This window comes from Cupressus sempervirens, chromosome 6 (assembly GCF_028749045.1).
Source record: "Cupressus sempervirens isolate cs-2001-9-10 chromosome 6, ASM2874904v1, whole genome shotgun sequence".
NCBI lineage: Eukaryota > Viridiplantae > Streptophyta > Pinopsida > Cupressales > Cupressaceae > Cupressus > Cupressus sempervirens.
The window spans coordinates 76,334,429-76,359,991 of record NC_143123.1 but is presented as its reverse complement, the minus strand read 5'-3'; the positions used below and the strand labels follow the sequence as shown (position 1 = coordinate 76,359,991).

General features: G+C 32.4%; 1 pseudogene; it reads left to right on the top strand.

Annotated features, from left to right (window-relative positions):
• Positions 1-2,436: 2,436 nt before the first annotated feature.
• LOC149551240 (replication protein A 70 kDa DNA-binding subunit A pseudogene) lies at positions 2,437-5,832 on the top strand (annotated as a pseudogene).
• Positions 5,833-25,563: the final 19,731 nt, after the last annotated feature.

Genomic DNA, 25,563 nt, shown 5'->3' with positions numbered 1-25,563 from the left:
AACTTCAACTCTTAGTGTTATCATATGCATCTAAAAAGCTTTAATAGGTTTTAGTATCATCATGAAACAACTATAAGTTTTTGAAACTATCATAAGTTGATCCTTGCTAGAAGATAACATTATAAGAGAATCTATTAAATATAATATGCATAATTATTAGTATGGTCAATTTTGAATCTCCACTCATACCTTATCTTTGTCTCTTCAATTCGACTACTATTTATTGGCGGATCATTCTATTTTTGTTCATTCTATTTCATCGCTCATGCTAAATTCAATAGTGTTTCTGCTCAATGATTTCTTCTCTATGTTTTGTAGTTGAAATATTGAGTGCATCCTGTTGGCAGCTGAAATATTGAGCAAATCTTTTTTTGTTGCATGTCTTTTTTGGAACCAAAGTTGAATTTATAATCACATACTTGCAAGAAAAATTTGTGAATCTAGTATGATATCTGATGAAGATTGAATATCTATTTGCATTTATTTTATTTTGTAGGAGAGTGCACATCTATATGCATTTTTCTTTACTTTTTTAGTAGAGTGCATGAAAATGTAAATCTTTAAATTTAATAGATTACATTCCATTCTTACAATGTTGAATTTTTTAAAATAAATTAAAAATATTTTTCTCTTACTTCTTGTTACCTATACACCTACTTCTAAACTTCTTTCTTTTTTTTCAATTAGAAAATCTTTTAAATCAGTGAATATAATGTAATTTAGATAATAATAAAAATGAATTGTTTTTATTAATATTTTGTTATTAAATTCAATATTATGTATGAATTCTTGCTTTCACAAATAACAACTTCCTTTATAGTAGTATTCTTTTTATTTTATTTTAAAAATATTTATAAATGGAAGAATTATCTATCTATATTTTAGTCATAGTGTGGCTAAATAATGAAAATTCATAAAGAAAATTTTCTCATTAGTTTTGTGAAGAATTTCTTTATTTATTTTAATAATAATAGTTCATGTTTTACAAAAAAAAATTTAAAAAAAAAATTATCACTATTTAGTTTCTAGATTTGATTGTGTGAATGATTTTAATCATCAACATTTCATATCACACTACATCATCCATCATCAAGATGTTCATGCAAATGAAGAGAGGAGAAAAATGGTAGATTGCAAACTAAGAATCCAATAAAAGAAGGGGATGGAAGGTAACACAATAATCGAGCACACCTACCATCAAGGACAAAAAGACCTAAAGATGACTCAACTAGAGGAGAGACCAAAAATAATTTTAAAATAAAAATAAATAAACAACAGCACCAAAAGAGACAAGAAAAAGAAAGCCCACCTAGAAAAGCCAACAAAAATATAAATTAAATTAAAAATAGAAAAAATTAAAATAAAATAAAAACTAAACTGGCCCAAGGTTAAACCCCGATGATCACCCACACAATTAGACAATAACAACAAAAAAAACCTATCAAACCAATCAAGAGAAGAAAGAACAAAAACACAAGAAAGAAGGAAATAATAAAACAATACACACACAAACACACACACACACACACACACACACACACACACACACACACACATATATGTAAATGCATGTGTATATATATGTATATATACACACACATATATGTAAATGCATTTGTATCTATATACATATATACATACATACATACATATATATATATATATATATATATATATATATATATATATATATATATATATATATCTATATATATATATATATATATATATATATATATACATACATATATATATATATATATATATATATATATATACATATCTATATGTGTATATAATATTTATTATATATATAATATAATATAATATACATATTTATATATATTTGTATACATATATACATATATATCCACTTCCTTGTCCATAAAACCTTATAATATATATATATATATATATATATATATATATATATATATATATATATATATATATATACACAATAATAATAATCATAAAAAATAATAATATATATAAATAAGAATAATAATAGTAAAAATAATAATAATAATATAAAAATAAGCATGCACACACACACACACACACACACACACACACACACACACACACACACACACACACACACATATACACACACACACACATATTTTAAAAATAAAAATAAAAGAAGGGTGAAAGGGTAAAAAGAGAAAATGCAACCAATGAAATGAGGCAGCACACCACAAGCTACATGACATAAGGAAAAGGAGTCATGAAAAGACCAAGGAGGCATCAAGTTGAGGCTGCGAGGGACACAAAGAGTAGGGGGAAGGAAGAACCCTATGGACAAGGAAAAAGACTGAGCTAGCTGAAAAGAGGAGAAAGAACAAGGACGACAAGTCAAAAACACGGGGAGGAGCTTTGAGGAACAACTCACGAAGGGACAAGAACAACCACAAGCTCAACTAACAACACGACATGGGGGAGGAGGTCAAGAGGAGGGCAGGTGAGAGTGCCTAAGGGTTGAGAGTAAGGGATGCCAAGAGTGATTCAAAGGCCAACTATCATCGCGATTTAGGTTGGATGGGTATCTCAATCACTTCTTTGAACTTTCTATTAAAGAAGTTGTCCTCCCTAGCAACAATTGAAGCATCCTCTAATAAAATATGATGCTTGGTGGAAGAAGAATGCTTAGCAAGGGCAAACTTGAGAACTCATTCATGCCTGATATCTGTTGCATGTTCTTTAAGTCTAGTGTGGAAGGAGCGACTTGTTTTGCCTATGTAGGGGGCGTTATACGAGCAATGAACCTTGTAGACCCGTAACTCCAGAAAAGGGTTCCTAGAGTCCTTAAGAGGGGAAAGGTATCTATTGAGGATGAATAAGGGCTTGAAGGAAATACGAATCCCTTTTCTAACCAAAAACTTGGAGATTTTGTGGGAGATTCCCTCAACAAAGGGAAGGGAGATGAAAGGGGGTGGGTTAGGAAGCAGGGCAGGGGGGGTAGAGAAAAATAGACCTAGCACAATGGAAGGCTCTGGAGATTGGCTTGTTGGAATAACCATTCTTCATAAAAACTTGGTGAAGATGAGCAAGCTCAAGAGGTAAGTGATCATCATCATAGATCCAAAGGGCTCTCAAAGCAAGGGTTTTGAGAATGGCCTCTTTCTAGTTAGGATGGTGGTGGGAGGAGGCATGGAAGTAGCAATCAGAATGGGTAGCTTTGCGGAAGACACAATGACCAAAAGAGCCCTCTGATTTCTTAATGATCAAAACATCAAGAAAAGAAAGGCAATTGTTGGACTCAACTTCCTTGATGAAAGGTATGCATAGAACTAACTATTGTGGGAGGTTGGCATCTACATATGTAGCTTGTGGTGTGCTGCCTCATTTCATTGGCAATCAACAGGTTGGCAGACTATATGTATTTATGCATACATATGCATTTACGTGTGTGTGTGTGTGTGTGTGTGTGTGTGTGTGTGTGTAGCATTTACATATATGTGTATTTACGTATATGTGTATATATTGTGTGTGTGTTGTTTTATTATTTCTTTCTTCATGGTGTTATTTTTTATTTTTATTTTACTTTTAAATTTCCTGATTTCTTTTTGTTCTTTCTTTTCCTCTTCTTTGTTCCTATATTTGTACTTATTGTCATTTCTCTTCTTCTTCTCTTGATTGCTTTGATAGGTTTTTTTTTTTTTTTCCTAATATTGTCTAATTGTGCAGGTGGTCATCTAGGTTTAACCTTAGGCTGGTTTAGTTTTTATTTTATTTTATTTTTTCCTATTTTTCTTTTTGTTGGCTTTTCTTGGTGAGCTTTCTTTTCCTTGTGTCATTTGGTGCTATTGGTTTTTTATTTTTATTTTTTAATTATTTCTGGTCTCTCCTCTAGTTGAGTAATCTTTAGGTCTTTTTGTCCTTGATGGTAGGTGTGTTTGATTATTGTGATGCCTTTTTCCCCTCTTCTTTTATTGGATTCTTGGTCTACAATCTACCATTTTTCTCCTCTCTTCATTTGCAAGAACATCATGATGATGGATCGTGTAGTGTGATCCGAAATGTTGATGGTAAAAATTATTCACACAATCAAATCCAGCTCTAAAAAGAATTATATTTAAAGTTTAAAAAGTTCTATTTATACTTTTAGTTATTTTAGTTTTACAAATATCTAATTTTTTAAGTGTTTGTTTTCTAAATTTTCATAATATATGAAAATATAAAATTTTAAAATATGTGAATTCAAGTTTAACATTTAATATTAGATTTTCATTTAAAAATATATGTTTGGATAATTAAAATTATTTGTTAATAATGAGTATTTGTTTTACTAAAAATTAGTTATTTTTTATTATTATCTATCGAGCTATTTTCTATTATTTTTAATAGATAATTTTCTATTACTAAATAATTTATATTATTTTATAAATATTATTATGTTTAATATTTCTTAATTTTAATACATTGATTATAATTTTCTTAATGGTATGATACTGCAGGCATGGATTCTACCAGCAACTCATATGATCAACTAAATCATGCAAGAAATAAGTTTGTTAGGAAAATCATTCATATTGCATCATTGCATCCACATAGGAGTGTATGGACAACCAAAGCTAGAGTTACTACAAAGGCTCATCTTCATCAATTCAATAATGCAAGAGGAGATAGAAAGGTTTTTAGTTTTGATTTGGTTGATTTTGATGGTGGAGAAATAAGAGTTACATGTTTCAATGGTGTTGCAGACAAATTTTATGATTGCATAGAGATTGAAAAATGTTTGCAATCTCAAAAGGGAGCCTCAAATGTGCATAGGAAAAAATATAATCATTTGAAGAATGATTGGTAAATTCTACTGTGAAGTAATTCCATAGTTGAGTTGTGTTTGGAGGAAGAAAAATTTGTGCCTAAACAAAATTTTAATTTTATATCACTAAGTGAAATTGATGTCATGGAAAGCAATTCTATAGTTGATATAATTGGTGTTGTTTTAGCATTTTCTCCATCAAAAATTATATAGTAAAAAAGTATGCCACACAAATTCAAAAAATAACACTTCAATTGAAAGACAAGTCAGGTTTCATAGTGGAGTTAACAATGTGGGGTGGCATTTGCAATAAGGAAGGTGAACAATTCCAAAACCTATGTGAATTAAAAAAATTTCCCATTCTTGCTATAAAGGTTGGATGCATCAGTGATTTTGGAAGAAAATCTGTAGAGACAATTAGCACAACACAACTTTTAATATATCCAGATCTTTCGGAGGCACATCAATTGAGATCTTGATTTGATATAAAAGGGAAAGGTCTTGCTTCCCTTCTATTACAAAGGAAATCACATATTTTGGACAAGCTAGAATGTTAAAAATTGTGGCTCAAGTTAATGATTAGGGACTTTGATCTAATGCACCTTGTTGGGTTGTGATAAAAGCTACCCTATGTTTTGTAAAGGCGGATAATTTTTATTATGCAGCTTGCCCCTTAAAATTTGAAGATAGACAATGCAAAACAACGTGAGAAATGATGGAAATGGTAAATGTTATTGTCAAAGATGTGATTTAAGAGTTTTTTTTAATGTGATTACATATACATGCTTCAATGTATATTTCAATATCACACAAGTTTCACTTGGGTTACTATTTTTGGAAAAGCAAGAGAAGAGATTATGGGTATCACAGCAAAAGAATTAAAGATATTGAAGGATCAAGATCAAGATGATGTCAAACTAGGAGAAATCATACACAAGGTCATTTTCAATAAATTCATATTTAAAGTTCACATGAAAGAAGATACTTACAATGATGAATAGAGGATTAAGTGTCATGTCATCAAAGAAGAAAAGTTTGACTATGCATCTGAAAGCAAAGTATAATTAGATATAATTAATGATTCCTAGGTTCTACTATGTTTATTTTCTTCTATGTATTTTCTTCTTGCTAAATTTATTTTAAAATATTTCAAATAAACTACTTGGATATGTGCAAGTTAGCACATCCAAATTTTGAGCAATGGAGCCTTCATATGAGAAACAAATGTTGGATTTTATGAATTTGAAATATATTGTAGATATAAAATTGTAGAATTGATAATTGTAGTAACTTTTTTCTTTTCTTTGATAACTTCTTTATTTTCTTAATACATAATATGATAAATTATTTATATTTGTAAATTTTAGAAGTTTTGAAATTAGATATCTCTTGGCTTAATTTGCAAAAAAAATTAATTAATGTTTTAGGTATACTAGTTTATTACCACTAAAACATAATATTGTTAGAATTGGTAATATTTCCTTGGTTGTATTTATTAAATGGGATAAACCAAGGTATCTCTTATGTTGTTTTTCCTCTAGTCCACATGTGAGGACAAGTCTATTTTGTAATTCTTTATTAAGGAAAATAGTTATTCCTCCTTAAGAGGATTATGACACTTTTTATGCACACACTTATGAATGTGGGAATCATTCACATGGAAGTTACAAATAACTCCTCTTCTCATCTCTTTATAAGAGATGCTTCTCTCTCATTCTATATCACACAATCATGATGTAGTTCATGCAATGAGCCCTATGGCTCCACATTATCACCTTCTCTCTCTCTCTCTCTCTCTCTCTCTCTCTCTCTCTCTCTCTCTCTTAGGCATTTGCCTCATTCATATAATTTACAAGGGGTTTTCTTTGCTTTCCCCTTTCAAAATCCTTGTCTCATCTATGTGTTTATCTTGGAAAGCCTGTCATAAAGTATGGTAATTATGTTCATCACAAACTCTCTTGGATTAAATTATAATTCTTTATTTTTAGTTCATTTCGATTTTATTATTTCTAAAAAATATTTATATTATTCATCTTTAGGATATAGTTTACTATATTAATTAATAATAATAATAATATAATTGCAAAACAAAGACAAGCATTATGACTATATTATTGTGGGAGGAGCAACATGTTTAGGAATGGAAATAATATGTTTCTCTAGGTTTGTACAAAAAATAAAATATGCATATTATGACAAATTCTCAAACAATTCTTGTGGGTTTGCTTTAACAATACTATTAGAAATGAAAAGATCACTAAAAACATATTATACTGATTTGCACATTTGCAATCATATCGAAGCTCTGCCTATACAAATGTGAATGTGCCACCAAATGAGAATTCCCACCTTACACGGCCTGACAATTCATGCAGATAAGCCATATACGCATTTCTAAGATTAATGATTTTAGGTGCACTATGGATTACACATGAACCATGTTTCCATTATAAAAAGTTGCTCTTTTATATATTGTACATTGTTGATATGATTCATATAGACTAATTTACATGTTCTTACAAAAATTTAACATTGTCCCACTTCATGATCACATTTCATTTGGCTGCGGGAATAAGAATAGGGGAATAGGAATAGCTATTTTGGAATATTTATTCTAGAATAGAAAATGGGGGTATGTATTCCTATTCTCTGTTTGGTTCGGCCAGAATTTGATGGGGAATTCGCGGACCCAAAAATTTATGTTTTCTAAAATAAATAAAACTGGAATAGGAATATGTATTCCAATTCCACCTATTTGAGTGGAATTGCAAAACCTCATTTTTGGGCCAAAATTGGAATATGTATTCTTATTTTACTTTGTATTCCAATTTTGATTGAGTGCATTCAAACAAAGAGTTCAAAATTTTAAGAATTTGCATATGCCTATTCCGCTTGTATTTTCGTTGCCAAACGAACCTATGCAATCTCATCAGACCCTTCAACCCTAGTAAACTCTACTCTACTGAAATCAAACCCAATGTAACCTTGGGTTAGCCACTATCGAAGCCTATAAATTCCACCCAGTTGAGCATGGTTTTAGCATAGTCATATGTTTGGTAGTGATCATTCAAAATGGCCTACAAAATCACAGCTTTTTTCTTTGTACTATTTCTCACAGTGCTCACCATTGCAGCAACACATAAGGCTTCCCATGATAATGATGATGATGTTGCAACCATTTCACTCTCTGTTGCAACTCTAGAGAAGTCTGATAAGGTTATCTACTCTCCGTTGAAAATATTAACTCTGTCAAGACAATATTTATGATGCCATAATGTATGTAAATAAAAACTATGTATACTTTTTGATGAGTTCAAATGTGGTTATATATATTCTCTCTATTTTTATTTCAAAATTTAGAATGAACTTTCTGGTGGCTTAAATTGGGTATCTAAAATTTTAATGTAGTGACCTTTACTGGTTAGTAGTTGGTATGGTTTATGCCTCAGCTATAGCCTCGCAAATCTAAAACATTCGTAAATAAAACAATTAGAATAAATATTAATGTGTGTTGACTTTAACATTTGATATATTTAAAGATGATGATTTTAAAGGATATAGTTGAAGATGCCAATCTTAATGTTTTGCATGTAACAATAGGTTCATTTCAAATTTGCAAGTATAATAAATGTTAACTTTGAAATATTATGTAAAATATATATAGATATATAGATAGATAGATAGATAGATAGATAGATAGATAGACAGATAGATAGATAGATGGTAATTTCAATCTTTTGTATGTAATGATAGCTTTATCTTCAAACTTGCAAGTAACAAATTCAAGTATTGACATATAATAAAAGCCTTAAATAGACATGAACGAATATTTCTTAACACACAAAAAAGGTAATTCTAGGATTTGCAAGTTAGTCAATTTAACCTACAAATTCTTTAGTGTTCTATCTTTGTGACATGGCGATAGTTGAAATCAAGACAAGCATAAATAGTATTATATATATAATGCAGAAAAAATTCTCCATCTCTTAGAAAATGTGCTTTACTTTTGGTTTGATAGCTTACATATTGTTCTATTAAATTCTTAAAATGAATTATAACAAAAGGCATAAGATGCAATATGTTAGATCAAACTCTTTTGTTCAATTGGTTGCCTTGTTTTGTTGACTCTATTACTAGGTTTACTCTAATTTTGTCTTTTAATGGTGGTTGGTAGATCTGTAAGAGGTTACGCATCCTCACTTATTCAAATGGTGTATAGTTAGAATATAAACATCAACAATTTATAATATAATTACAAAAATAAATCTTATTCATCATTTAAAATATATTTGTACTTATTTTTGAGCTCTTATTAAATTAACATTTTTATGGTCTAACTTCAAAATTATATATAACTAAGTTTTCAAGTAGTATCACTACTCATTTTTATCCTTTCTTATCCCTACCTATAAATCTAGGGTAAGAAAGGTCTTGATCTAATTATTACAAAGAATATAATTTTATTATTTTTTTATAATTTGAAGAAAAATGGTTCAACAAGGACAAGAAACCCAAAAGTCTAAACAAACAAAAATTAATCATCGTATTACAAAACTAAACCAAAGAGGAACCAAATGCAAAAAAAGGCAAAAGATACTAGGGGGAAAACCCCATTAATAGACTACAAAGCATAAGCTAAAAATGTATTCTTCCTAATGATATTAGGATTGATGTTCATGACCTTCTCTAACAACATTGTCCAAAGGGGTAACACCTTTTCTTTGTACCTTAGTCTTATGGTAGGACTCAACAATATCTGAGTGGATTTTAAAGTCAATGTGTGCATCTTGTTCCTTTTCCTAGACATTGTTCTTCTTGTTCAACCTTGTTTACCATGTATCACAAAGAATGGTTCTAGATCCAGTGGTTAAAGAATTATAATTTAGAATGCCATGAATGACATATAGCTGATCATAAAGCTTTTGTAATACTTTACTAGTTTCCTACATGGTGATTTTTCTTACATTCATTACCCTTTATAGTTTGTTTTGAATACCATAAAAAAATCTCAAAATTGGATTTATAATCCTCATGGTCTTTCTTGAGATTGTTAATGTTCTAATCTAAGGTATGATAGTTGGAAAGGATATCATCCAACTTTTTGCTAGACGGAGAGCTATTTTATAAAGCATTTATCTCTGAAAAATAAATCTAAAAAAGGGACTAAGCTTGCAATAGTTTCCCAGCCTTGGTATTAATAAGATAATTATCACAGATGGAAGACCCTTCCTTGATAGGGGAATCCTTTCCAAAATCTAGAGGAATTTTGACATTGATGTCCCTCTACGATTCAATAAAACCCTTTTCAATTGGAACAACCTGGGATGAAGGAATCGATTTCTTCCAAATAGGGGAACTAAAAACCTTAGAGGGAGAGCCAAAGGGATCTTGTTACTTCTCATATATATGGTAAATATTACCCCTATGAGAGTTTGCATCCTTGTGATCTAAACCATATTCATCATAATTAACCCTGACACATTTCTTAAACTCAATCCTAGATTTTGAGAGGGGTTTATTTTTATTTGCAAGGCTTTAATGCATTGTATAATAAGAAATTTAAGACCCTCACATAAGATAGGGAAGAGGATATTTTCTTGTGAGCATGCAGACTATGATTAAGAGAGGAAACAAGATAAAAATGAATTAAAATGCACTTATCATGGTGAGAGTGATTGAAAATAACAAAATAATAGTTAAATGTACTTCTAAATTTCCCATCAAGAGTAATGTATACCACATTAAAACCTCTGTAACATTTGTCCATGGTTTTAAAAGAAAAATGCTATCATACTCCCATTTGTATTTTTATGATATTTATGTCTCTCACCAAGTAGGAAGAAAATGACAACTACCATTGAATCCATATTCTTCTTCTTTAGATTTAGACCCATCACTCACAAAATATAAACATGAGAAACCAAATCCTCATTTATCACAACATTCATACCATAAATTTGAAGAGCTACATCCCTTATCAAAAGTATTTGTTATTAGGGTATTGATTCCATGAAGATTTTCAATGTAGGTTGTTAAATCAAATGTCAAAATAACACTCCAAACAGTTTCAATGTGTTTGTATCCCTCATATGTATAATGTGGTCCATTCTATTTTTGTCACCTCCCATGAAAGCCACTAAAAGCTCTGTAAAACCAAGAAATAAATAAGAAGATAAATGTTGAAGTTGAAGAAAGCTCAACCTTGCATCTCCCAAGAATCACTACATGAAAAAACTTGTTAAAGAAAGAGATGAGAAAAGCTATGGAGGCTGGAATTCATAGATCCATAAGAGAGGAGGCATTCTTGATGTACAAAAGATAAATTCCCATTCTATCAAAAAGTGATAATTACAAAGAGAGATCAATCCTTATAAAAGGAGATCAAAAACCCTAATAGGAAACTAACCTAGGTTGCATGATAATAATTTTAATAAAACAATTAATTATTATATGCCTAAAGCTTAACTTAAGCAAACTAGAGATAATAATCTAAAACACCTTATTACTCTAACACCCCCTTAAGATAAACTTAGAGATTAACCAAAAACCTAGAAACTACTACTAAAAGAAATTTTAAGTCCCGATAATAAGGCCTTATGAGGTACCCAAGAACAACCAAAACTTTGTAAAGAGGAGAAATAGAGAAAATCATATTCCAAAAAGAGACATGAAAAGAATCTTCTAGAAATCAGGAACAAAATGATGGTCATGAAAAACATCACTAAAGTATGAAGAGGCTACAAAGCCCTATCAAAAAGTAATTGATGATATAAAGAACCTCCACAAAAATAGAACCTAACTAGGTAGAGAAGACTATAATCTGCATGAGTGCCCTCAAATGATACTACTCAAATTAGGAGGCACATAGATATAAACAACTAAACTTGAAGATATAGAAGACATGAAACACCAAAGTGTAAAGAGCTAACCAATCGATCATGGAACGTTGCATCTAAAGTAAGAATAAAAAGAAGAGTGTCTATATGGTAAATGATCCATCTCACCAAAATGCATAAGTACCTAGTCACTACATCCTCCTAGTACATAGGAACAAACACTAAATACATAGCTCACTCCATCGAACCAAGGAAGCATAAGACCCAACAAGAGAACCACCCCCCCCCCCCCCCCCCCCCCCCCCCCTCCCCCCTGTATGCACCCAAAAATGGTCGCCTAGACTATGGGCCCCCATTATTCAATTTATCAATTTATCAAATTTTCTGAATCAATGGTTTGTAATATTTTATTAAATCAATTCAAATCAATTTCCTTGATCAAATTCAATTTATTTCATTTCTAAGATTGATCATTTTATTCCAAGTCTTATTTAATTAATTAAGAGAAAAACCTCTCTTTTAATTTAATTAAATATCTTCTATTTAATTAAAAAGAACTTGCTCCCTTTTAATTAAATAAAAATCTCACTTAAATATCTCTTTTGATGGAAAAAGAAAATAAAATAAATTCTTTTTATTTAATTTATCTACACTTAAAAATGTGATCTAAGTGGGATTTATCTTTCCACTTTCTCCTCAACCACTCCTCTTTTCTAATTGGTGGAATCTTGTCTCACATGGATCACCACTTTCTTCTCAACCACTCCTCTTTTCTCATTGGTGGAATTTTGTCTCACATGAATCAAGCTCTATTATCCCATATTGGTTGTGAGAAGCCTCTCACCTCCATAATTTCCTTTATAAGGGAGAGCCCTCTCCTCATGTTAGACACCGATGATTATGCTATTGTTATGCTGCAGGTTTGAAGACCAATTTTTGAAGGAGTTTGAATACAAAAGCTTTTTGTGGAGAACTTCTATTTTCTTGTCTTTTTCTCTCTTGCACCCATCATGGGCTTTTAGCTTAGATCTTGCATTTATAGATTAGATTTTTATTTCATGGATTAGATCTTATTTTCATGCATATTTGAAGATCATGAAGACTAGCATTCTTGCTTTTCCTCTTTGAATCTCTCATCTCATGGTGTACTTGCATGGGCACAAAAATAGGTCAAACTGAGGGCATTCATTGCAAACCCTTGCACTCTATGAGTAGAGAGCTATGGATCGATTTGTGAGGGCTCATTCTTGAGTTTTCTTACATGTAATGATTCATAGAAGTGTGACAACATTTTAGCACACATTTTTGGCGCCCACCGTGGGGCTTGAATCAAATTTCTACCTTGAATCAAATTTCTAGCTCCATTTGCTTTTATATTTCATCTCTAGTTTTTTTTACAGCAGCATATTGGATCTAATCAAGTGCTTTTGTAAAATTTTCACTTTGGTTTTAAGACCAACCCATATATAGAATGGTTTGCAGGCAAAACATCTAGTTGGTTAAAAGATTCAATCATATCTTTTAAACCACTTAGATTTTGGTTCTGAAATTTTGTTTGTGAGTTTGGTATATGCCCAACATGTCCCAGTTCGATTTTCAGATCATTTTGACATGATTTACGCGAGTTATGAATTTCTCTTTATTTTTCATAAAAAGCCATTTTTGATCGCAAATCAGCATACTTTTCAGAAAAATTTACATTTTCAGAAATCTTTTTGAATTCTAAAGGGGGTTCTTTCTTTGTGTTTTGAATTTTGAGGCTATATTAAGGATCAAAAACTCGATTTGATGAATCTGGCCTATTTTGAAAAATTGGGTCCCTAGGGCACAAATGAAGAGATTTTTTTGAATTTCTTACATTTTTGAAAAGCTCTTTAGTTTTTAGCAGGGGTCTCTTCTTTTCATTTCTATTTTTGGGTTCAAAATCATAGCAAAAAAAAGGTCTAATCATGTTGACTAGGTTATTCGTATTTTTTTTGCAGGGATTTTCGTGTTTTTCTGGTTTTTTCTGCTAACTGCTCACTGTTTTTGGGTTTTTCTGTGTTTTCTGATTTTTTTGGAACAGCATAGCAGAAAGTTATGATTTCATTGAAAAAAAATGCTAAATTTGTTAAAAATAGGTAAGATCTACTAAGCGCGGTGCGAGGACTTCAGGTATTCTTCTTTGGCTGATAACGCTTTGATTTAGAACCTTAAAATCAACCTCTCATGTGTCTAGCTTGTGTGTTTTGCTTATGCTTTTAGTTTTCAAACACATGCATAATTGATACTTGGTTGTAATCTCCATTGATTTTTATTTAGCAAGCTTGATTATTAGTGATAGATTTAGATAGCTATATTGGGTTATTGGACTCGCTGAATCCGTCAGCCCCTCATTCCACCCTGTGGTTGCAAGATCAATGCCACATTAAAGGGGAGGGGTCTATAGGATAGAAGCGTTAAATGCTCCACTTGGAAACCCTCTTGTGCTTTCTAGAACTCACTAATCTTTGAGTTGTGGACTCGTTTTGGCTTGTGTGAGGGGTTAAGTGTTCCACATCTTTGGACTCACCTTGCATTAGTTAAAGCGTTAAGTGTACCACCTTGTGCTTTTTGATTATTCTTGGATAGATTTTCTTTTGGGGAATTAACATCTGTACACACATAGTAATTAGGCCCCATGAATACTATTCGTGGATCTTGAGGGAGTGAGTTCCTAGTGAAACTCCTCTCAAAGACGGATTCCTTGTAGGTGGGGAGGATACTTTGAGAATCTCTCAGATAGATGGATCTTCAACTTGGTGATTGAGGCATCCTTTCTCCGGAGAGGTTGATAGATCACTAGGAGTTGATTTCATAGATCTTGAGATAATCTTAGTTAGCGTGTTGGATTAATCTGTTTGCTTTGATTGGGCTAAAAGTGAAAAGGTGTCAAAACCTTGGATCTGAAAGCTAAGTCCCGTTGTGGTCCACTATTGTGAGTCGGTCACCTTTAGAGAGGGTTAACCATAGTAGACAATCCCTATACAGGGCAAACTATGGACGAAACCTCAAGCGGTAATAGCCACTTCTGTCGTGGTTGCAACAATCGCTATATAAATGTCCTCGTGGAAGAAATCTCCATGGGGTATGGTTTATTGTGGGTTGTCAGATCTCCCTAGCAGCTCTTGAAGATTAAGTTCTCAGACTGTGTCAAAACCTCGGTGCACCGGTATTGGAGGTCACCCCTGTAAATCATAAAAGTTGCAGAGTCAAACCATTACTAAAAACCTTAGAGAGGCCAACTTTTATTTTCTAGGGATGTATGCAATGATTGTGAAACTCTTTGAGAACATACACAATTAGCTCTCCTAGGGATTAGCATAAACTAAGTCACTTGATTTCTCATGTGCAAGGTTGCTTTGCCCCTTGTTCATTGTTTGAAGACTATTTTCTTGAAATCCCTATTTTCTATCTTGTGTACTTGGTTTATGATAAAGAATCTATTGATACATCTAGTTGGATATTTAAAATGAACAAAATCTGAGTTCTTGAGTTGAGACTTCACGATCAAATAACTTTGTTGTCCCATTATTTCTAGTCTCCCTAGGTTGGTCCTATTTGGATTAGGCTACTTTTCTCATTGTTAAAAGCCTTTTTGCACCATGGGTTATTGTGCTTTGACCTTTTGAATTAGTAATCATTGATTTCATAAGAGACCTTGTTTGGAGTTGGTAAGTTAAAAACCGTCCTTGTTGAGAAAGATATACACTTAGATCCTTTGATATTACACTTGGAGAGTCTTAGTAATCTCTTGTCCATTCACTTTCATAAAAAAATCAATTTTAATTATTTATAATTTGGGTAAATCATCCTCCTGGTCCATATGTGCTAGGGTATTCACCCAAAGTTGTGGGCACCTCTGTGGCACTGTTGGTTTACACCTATTGCAAAATTCTATCTTATCACATCTCTTTTGGACAAGTGAGAGCTTTTACTATCCTAGTTTGGTACCAACGTTTCTTAGGGTTATCCTATCAACTAGTGCCTTTTCTTTCATGTTGATTACAAGTGCTATTACAAGTTGCTCAACATTCAAATGATCTCAAATGGTATCAAATTTTCCAAAATGACTCTTGGTCTTCTTTCTTCTTTATCTTCCATGTCTTTCTAATCTGTCATTTCCACTCTTCCTCTTCTTCATGTCTTCTTGATTCTTTTCCTCCTATTATCATATAGTCTACCTTCTATTTATTCTTTCTCTTCTTCCATACTTGATTCTTCTTCTTCTAGAACCATGGATCTTGGATATCTTTTTAGGGATCCTCATTTGAGCTCAGATGAAATTCACCTCCTTCTTGAATTTGAAAAGTGTTGTCACTCCAATAGATGCATGGATGCTAACGTTGCAACAAAAATGATTGAAAAAATTGATAAATCAGACACTTTTGCTAGGATCATGTGCAAGATTAAATCACAATATCCTTCGTCCAAATATTTTCCATCTTCCAAATCTTATCATGATTCTTCTAAATATCATACAAATTCTTCATCCTCCAAGTCTTATCATGATTCTTCTAAATATCGTTCAAATTCTTTATCTTCCAAGTCTTATCATGATTCTTCTAAATATCCTTCATATTCTTCATCTTCTAAGTCTTACGATAACTCTTCTAAATATCATTCACATACTTCATCTTCTAAATCTTACCATGACTCTTCTAGATATCATCCATCTAGGTCTTCACCTATCTCTTTTTCACGATATCATTCTTCTTCTACTTCTACCAAGAGTCTTATTCCTCTTATTAAGACATATGATAATGAACAACATGAAAAGTCTTGTGATATGCCTATCTATAATTCTTCTAGTGACAATGATTATGATGGTGATGATTATTACATTCCAACAGTTCCTAAAAGTCCTCCTAGTCCTATGCTTGTGCTTAAAGGGGATGAGTCACGAAAAGATATTGATGGTAATTCACATGAATCAAATCTTGAAAACAACATTGATAAATTTTGTGAACAATACCTAAATGATAAATTTGCATTTTTTGATGAAGAGAAAGCATTTTTTTGTGCTGAAATACAACATCAATGGGATAAGAGTTCCTCTTCTAAGAACCCTCATGCTGAAAATAAAGATTACACTCTTGAGCAAGATCATGTTAATGTTGAACCTTTGTCTTCTGATGCTCCCCTTCCATCTTCTACTTCCTCCACTATCCATACATCTCTTAAAGATTCAGAGTCTTTCAAATCTCCTACCAATCCTTCATCCAACAAAGATCCTAATGCTTTTCATGCAGTTCCCTATAGTTATCCTCAAGGATTACCTCTTAAAGAAACTCAAGCTAACCTTAGCCTGGCTACAAATACTTTTGATAATACTAAATCTAAAGATCCTAAGCCTTCATGTGCTATAATGCCTACTTCAGCTAGTCCTTCATCATCTATTCCAAAGTCTTCCATACAATTCCAACATGCTTCCTTCTCCTTAGCACTGGCTTCATGTCAAGAGGACTCTAAAAATGATAAAGAAAAAAAATAAAGAAAGATCAAGATCAAGAACCCTCCTTGTCATCCAATTATTATCACAATGTCTTTGATACGTTTCATGGTTCTTTTGATCCCTTACACCCTTCCTCATTCATTCCACCATGTCTTAAGTCTTCTCCTAAGCAACATCAAGATACTACTTACACTACTGAGCTTATTGACAATCAAAATGACCTTAATATAGTTGCGCCTTCCAAAGATGATACTTCCATTAAGGTTATTAAAAATAGTGTTGTTACTTCAATTGTTGAGCTTATTGAAAATCAAGAGAACAATTCTATGCTTATGTTATCCAAAGATCCTTGTCAAGATCAAAGTATTCCATCTTCTTGTTCTACCACTCCATGTTCCCTTCCACTTTCTACTCTTCCTAAGTCTTCTCAAGTTTCAAGTACTCCTATTAAAGAAATTTCTCCTATTAAAGATGTTCATGATATTATTGAAAATCCTAATGCTCACTCTAAAGATGTTGATGTCCTTGATTATGATATAGATGTTGATGAACTTATTGATTACCCTTTTGCATCTTCCACATCCATCCTTGGACCTCCCCCATCAATACTAAATGTTTCATGTTTTCCTTCCATCTTGGGTCCTTATGTCCCTTCACTTTCCCCTCCCAACTCTCCTAATTCTTCATCCATTTTGGGTCCTTATGTCCCTCCCTCTCCTATCTTTCCTCAAGATCAACGCAGATGCATATCCTTGAATCCTTTTCATCCACCCACTCACCTAAACCAGTCATATCATCCTTATTCTTCCACAAGTCCCAAGTCTTTTGGAAGTAACTTCAATGTTCAATACAAGAAAAAGAAGCAATTCAAGAATCCATATAAAAAAGAAGACCACCATGTCTCTTCTAATCGACATGGGGGCATTAAGTCAATAGAGATATCTAAGAAAAAAATTACAAGACAAGTATGGGTTCCAAAATCCATCATTGAAGATATTATCTCTAAATCATCAAAAAGAAATGAAAAGAAGCCTAAGGCTATATGGATTCCAAAATCTCTCTTGAGAGAGTCTAATGTTGAACAACAATTAAATTTGACATTCAAGCTTCCAAAGAATTCCGCTTCATCTTCTTCCAAAAGCATTCTTCCATTCCATGTGCCTAAACTGCAACCTTTTCTATCCACTCACCATATTCCTTCATTCACATTTTCTCCATTCTTTCACCACCCTTCAAGGTGTGTGTTGACATTGATCTTGCCTTCATTTCCATTTTTCAATCTCACTCACTTCGCATAAAGCCATATCCTCCATTTTTGTCTCCCATCTTCCTTTCCCTATTAGCATCTTTGAGCATATCATTTGAACTCCTTTGCATGTCATGGTTTAAAATTTCAAGGAGCATTATCTATAAAGCTTGACTTCTTCCAAAAAAAATTGAAAAATATTGAAAAACAAAAAGAAAGAAAAAAAATGAAAATTTTGAAAATGTGCCTTGGTGAAAACCTGGTAATCAGGCACCTTGGTAGCAAAAGTAAAGAGAAATAAATTCATCCTATGGTGAAAAACACTCCCTTGTGGTGCCTTGGATAAGTACCATGATGAAAACCTAACAAATAGGCATCATGCATAGTTCTTCTACATCTTTCATCCATTTCGTCTTCTCTCTTTGATCTTGACAATGTTGACCTATACATAAACATTTGGCTATCTTGTGAGCTATCTTATGATGATCTTGTTTTCATTCCTTTCATGTTTAGCCTTCATATCTATTTTTCTCCATTCATTCTAGTCTTTCACTATCCTTTTCCCATTTACCCTTTTGGTCTTGATCTAATAAAAAAGAGTAAAATATGATGCTATAAAGTCTCTTGACATGTCTACTCCTTTGGATTGCATCTTTCCCACCTTTACATTATGCTTTCATGAATTATCATATGTTGGCCTTTCATTTCTTGTCCAAATGTTCTTTACATGACAATTTTTTCCTAGCTTGGGTACTCTTGAGGAGTCAGTCCTTGAAGATCACTTTCACTTTCTTCATACACTCCTTCCTTATCCATCATATTTATCAGCTTGTTACTCCATCATGTCCTCTACCTTGCTAAACATTGGGATTGCACGATGTGATCATGCTTGAGAGTTTGGTTCTTGTTTTTGTTTGGGGGCATTGTATATTATTTGTACATATTTATTGATCGTGAGAAAATACAAAAAAATGATATATTTTTAAAAAAAATACAAAAAAATTGATATATTTAAAAAATTCAAAAAAATGATATATTGTAAAAATTCTAAAAATTGAAAAATATCCTGAAAAAAATGATCATCTTAGTGACAACCTAGCAAAAGGCACTTTGATGTATCTTCAAAAAAATTATATATTCCAAAAATACAACAAAAAAAAAAAAATTCAAAAATTCAAAAAAAATAGAAAAAGTTCCTTGGTGAAAACCTGGAAACAGGCGCCTTGGTAGCAAAAAAAAAAAAAAAATCCAAGTGGTGAAAACTTGGAAACGGGCGCTACTTGAGGCCTTTGCACCCCTGTTTCTCAGCACATGTCCTTGACACTTAGCCTTTCTCCACCATGCCTTGTCCTTGTTACCTTGGTTTGGAATTGGTCTTTGTCTAGGGGGCATAACTATGTTAGTTTTTGTTTCTTAGATGTGTGAGTCTTTAGGACACCTCGCAAATGGTGTTTTTCAACACCCATTGACATCGAGTGTTTTTCAACACTTATTGGTTTGGTCTTACCCAGTATCATCATGTGATCTTACCTTCCTACAAGCATTTGATCCTTGTCCTCAGAACTCAGTATCAATTAACACACTTAAATTTTTAAATGCAAAACTTAATGCTTGACTTATGTCATGATCTTTTCTTTGTGTGCTGACTGTTATTGATTTTTGTTGAGTATCTTTGTCTGATAAGTCTCTCCATGATGCATCGCTAGAAGACTTGGGGCATGAGACATGTTTTTTTTTTTTTTTTTTGCTTGTGGGTCTGGTCTTGAACTCTAGAGTGTCTTTTGTTGTCCCCTTGAGACACTTAGGAGATTTGAGACATCATCCTTGATTGTTTTTGCACAACCATTCTTATAGTCATCTTGGCATCTATGCCTTGATGCGAGCATAGTTTTTCTATATTAAATTGGGTAAGCTAACATCGAATTCATCTTGACCTTTATGTCTTTGATGCTTATGTTAGAATCTTTCCACATTTCAATCCAATATAAATCGCATTCATATCTTCATAGTTGCATTTGTAACTAGTGATGATTGTGTGATTTTTCGATGTCCGTTAATAATGGCCCAATGATGAAAATAAGTTCTTTTACATTCTCTAATGAATGATGAACACAAAATCCTATGTTACAGTTGCTCTTTTGCAAGTATACCATTGCATTTCATGTAGCTTGCATTATTAGACTTCATGTTAGTTTGCATTTTTAGGCAGAATTATGAGTTTGAGAGGGTTCTCCTTTCATCTTTATTGTGGACATTTAATCAATTGTGGTCACATTTTGATCTTCATTTCCTTATTTTCTTTGGTGGTCTCAATTGAAATTTCTATCTTAAACAGTTGATTGATTTTTTGGAGCATTTTCTTTTCTTATTTCTATTTCTTTCCATATCTTTCAAACTTCTATCTTCCATTTTCTTTTTCCCCACTTCTTTTCTTCTAAATCACCTTTGGGGCATAATATTTCATGCTTGATGATCTACCTTGGTTCTATGATTCTTATATCTTTCATCTTACATCAAGAACCTTATCTTTTGTTCGATTTGATCAAATTTATCAATTTGTTGTTTCTCCTCTATCTCATTTCGATTTCGATCACGAGGGGGCAGTAATTATCAATTTCAATCCTTGATTCAGTTTTATCAATTTTATCCTCGACTTTTTCAAGTTAAAATTTATTTGTATTCTTTGTCCTGATGTGTTCCCGAGTCGACCACACATCTGGGTTGTTTTGTGACCCCAAATTGACCTCACACTTCAATTTCTTTCTTTGACTACATGTGTTCCCGAATCAATCACACATTAGTCAAAGAGGGGCAAATGTATGCACCCAAAAATGGTCGCCTAGACTATGGGCCCCCATTATTCAATTTATCAATTTATCAAATTTTCTGAATCAATAGTTTGTAATATTTTATTAAATCAATTCAAATCAATTTCCTTGATCAAATTCGATTTATTTCATTTCTAAGATTGATCATTTTATTCCAAGTCTTATTTAATTAAAAGAAAATCTTCTCTTTTAATTAAATAAAATAAAATCCTCATTTAATTAAAAGAAAACCTCTCTTTTAATTAAACAGTTCATCCACATTTAATTAATTAAGAGAAAAACCTCTCTTTTAATTTAATTAAATATTTTCTATTTAATTAAAAAGAACTTGCTCGCTTTTAATTAAATAAAAATCCCACTTAAATATCTCTTTTGATGGAAAAAGGAAATAAAATAAATTCTTTTTATTTAATTTCTCTACACTTAAAAATGTGATCTAAGTGGGATTTATCTTTCCACTTTCTCCTCAACCACTCCTCTTTTCTAATTGGTGGAATCTTGTCTCACATGGATCACCACTTTCTTCTCAACCACTCCTCTTTTCTCATTGGTGGAATTTTGTCTCACATGGATCAAGATCTATTATCCCATATTGGTTGTGAGAAGCCTCTCACCTCCATAATTTTCTTTATAAGGGAGAGCCCTCTCCTCATGTTAGACACCGATGATTATGCTATCGTTATGCTGCAGGTTTGAAGACCATTTTTTGAAGGAGTTTGAATACAAAAGCTTTTTGTGGAGAACTTCTATTTTCTTGTCTTTTTCTCTCTTGCACCCATCATGGGCTTTTAGCTTAGATCTTGCATTTATAGATTAGATTTTTCTTTCATAGATTAGATCTTATTTTCATGCATATTTGAAGATCATGGAGACTAGCATTCTTGTTTTTCCTCTTTGAATCTCTCATCTCATGGTGTACTTGCATGGGCACAAAAATAGGTCAAACTGAGGGCCTTCATTGCAAACCCTTGCACTCTATGAGTAGAGAGCTATGGATCGATTTGTGAGGGCTCATTCTTGAGTTTTCTTACATTTAATGATTCATAGAAGTGTGACAACATTTTAGCACACACCCCCCACCCCCCCCACCCCCCCCAACTCCCTCCCCCCAAAATGTAGACAAGGGTGAGGTGGCAGGCAACTAGAAAAGTGGACCCAAAAGAACTATATTTAAATGAATCATGATCAATATGCACAAAAGAATACATATGTTTGTGTTGACGTGATCAATATTAGACATGTCATGAAGCTAATGCCATGGAGGGGAAAATTTTTAGACAAAAGTAGATGGAAAACAAAGGCAAACCATCAACTCCCCATGACACTTAATCTAAGTAGAGCGTGTATAATAAGGCACAAGATATGGTAGATCCCAAGAATACAATAATCTATATGAGTGTCCTCAAATGACGCTACTCAAATCAAAAGGGGAAACAAGGAAAAAACTGAAATAAAAATACATATGGAAATGGTACTTTATCTTGTGTGTTCGCATAAATGCATACAATGTATTTTCATAAATGCAAACAATAGATATCAACAAGAATATGAAGAGACATAATGCTGATATAGAAAATAGTACAACACAAGAAAAATTATATGAAGTAACAAAAATGATCCCCAGACATGAGATAACCAAGATATCCACTAGAATGAGGGGGGGAAAATTAAAAACTTAAATAGAATGTATTTGGAGTAGAATCTAGAAAAACAACCAACGTCACTAGAAAGAGTATAGAAAGACCTTTCAAATGGTATAAATAATTCTCAAATCAAAGACCAGATGCTCAAGATATGTCTCTTGGAGTGAAAAGTAAAACTCCTAACTTTGACAACAAAAAAGTCTATCAAATATGCATATATCAGCCAAAACCCAAAATCCACTTGATCTTCTACTGATCATCATAGAAAAGATGCAAATATGAACCAAAATATTTCTAACACATTCCATTGTACATGAATAAGTCAATTAGAGAGCCATGGAAATTCACTAATCAATGTAAATTTACATAAGGATAGTTAACAATATCTGTATTTGAGCACAAAATATTGTTCATTAAAAAATAATATGACCACATTACATCAATATTATATTGAATCCATCCTCCAATCCTTTATTTCCAAACTCAAAAATGGATTTGTACAATCCAACACATGACTATCCTATTGTTTCTTATAGAAAATAGATTGACAATTTGAGGCATCTTTAGTTTTTTTGCTCTCACAACTCTAACTTGACCACCATGTCCCATATCAAGAATTAAAGTGTTTATAAATTCTTTTCCCCCTTCTTGATAGTTATAACTTACTCTAGACCAAATTGTGTCATTTAGCAATGTGAAAAATCTTGCATTTTGCAACTTATATGCAATTTTCGTATTTTTATACAAATGGACACCAAACTTTGAAAGAACCTTCCCAATATCCTAAGATGGGCTATACATAATTTTTTACAAAATATTTACCCCTTCAAGTGCTTATTTTCATGTTTTGACCATATTGACTCATTGAGGACCTTATTAGGATAACCTAACAACTTTTCACTATTGGCTTATGTAGCCTTATGTTGGACTAACCACCAATGTTCCCCTTTAGGATTAATGACATGGCTTAATGACCTTAATGACTATCAATATCTTGCTCTATGCTCAGGAACCATTAATCTCATTGATGAAGGGTGCTCCCCTTAATACCATAAACTCATAATAGAAAAAAAGAAACAACAAGAAATGTGAGAACAAAATATGGACTTCCTATTTGCATCACAAATGTGGTTTACAAAATTCACAAGTACAATATTCTAACCCACATAGGTGCCTTCACTACAATAATCTGCAAGACAAGCTGCGAACTATCACCTAGAGCTGTCCTAGACAATGTTTGGGTCTTTCTTAAATAGGCCATTTTATGCTGCTCAGGAAGGTTCTAGACAATGAAACTTAATACCTAGGGCCAGTAGACCCTAACAATACATATAGAGTCAACCAAATACATCTTTGACATTTATTTTAGGAATTTTAGGTAGCCCAACTTCGGAAGGCCATAACTCTCGAACCTTTTCTCTGATTGGCTATTATAACCACTTTTCAGAAATGCCAACTCCTGATCTATAGGCTCCAAATAGTCCAAGCGCCCTTCCGTCAAGTTTTCAGGCCTTATCTGAGCACTCTAAGGCCTCCAATGATGAGCCTAGAGATTTTTCTACAAAATTTTCCACCAAATATCTGCAATAAATTCTCTGATACTTAATTTGGAGCAATGAGATTTTTATGGTAGGCTTATAACTCTAAAATGAACCTTTAGGTAGAAAATGAGAACATTTTGAGCTTTTATGACAAACTAACTAAAAATAGCAAGTTCCCATAAATAGTAACCACCCTGTCTACTAGTCCTTATTAAAATAGAAAAGAATGAAATGAAAACATTTTTGGGTGATGCAAGATTGCTCTTACACCCAGGATGCTCCTGCATCAGACACCTAGAGTAATTTGAGAAGTGACTCTATCATGTCTCAGGTGGTCAGAGGAAAACCAAGATGGTTAACCTCCTCCTTTGCTAGCCATGATGAATCCTCGACTGGCCTCCCTTTCCATTTGACTAGATATTCCTCATAAGTTATGTTCATGGTACTTTTTCCAACACGACTATCCAATATCTCCTCAATCTCCTTTGTAGTCGATTTAGTTGATGGAATACTCCATTGTGCTTCTACAACTTCATCTTCATCACCTCCTTCATAATACTCTGTCAAATTTAAAATATTAAATACTGGTGAAATATTTAATTCACAACTCCACTTCATAAGCATTTCCAAAATCATGCCTATTCACTATCTTGCATGGTTCAAACTTATTCATCTTCAGTTTATTATATGTATCCACTAAAAAATGCTCCTTTCTCAAATGAACCATGACTTTGTCTCCAATCTGAAATTCCTTATACCTTCTTTTCACATCTACCTTAGCCTTATACTATGTATTCATCTTTATGATGTGCTTCCTCACCTCCTCATGTAAGTTCTTCAAATGTTTAGCAAAATCTTCTACTTTAGCACTACTTATCTCACCTTTATCGAACTGTCGCAATTTAGAAGCATTTTTGGGACTACTATATACAATTTGGAATGACGATTTACTAGTATTCTTGTTGATAGAATTATTATATAAAAATTGTCTATGGAAAAATCATATCCCATCTCAACCAAACATCTTAGTAAATTTCCCAAACTCCTATTCACCACTTCTATTTGTCCATCAGTTTGTGGATGATGCGATGAACTGAACATCAAATATGTCTTCAATTTCTTCTGGGATGTATGCCATAAATACGCAACAAATTTGGTATCTTGATCGAAAACTATACTCTTTGGTAGACCATGTAGTCTCACCACTTCTCTGAAAAACAACTCTGCC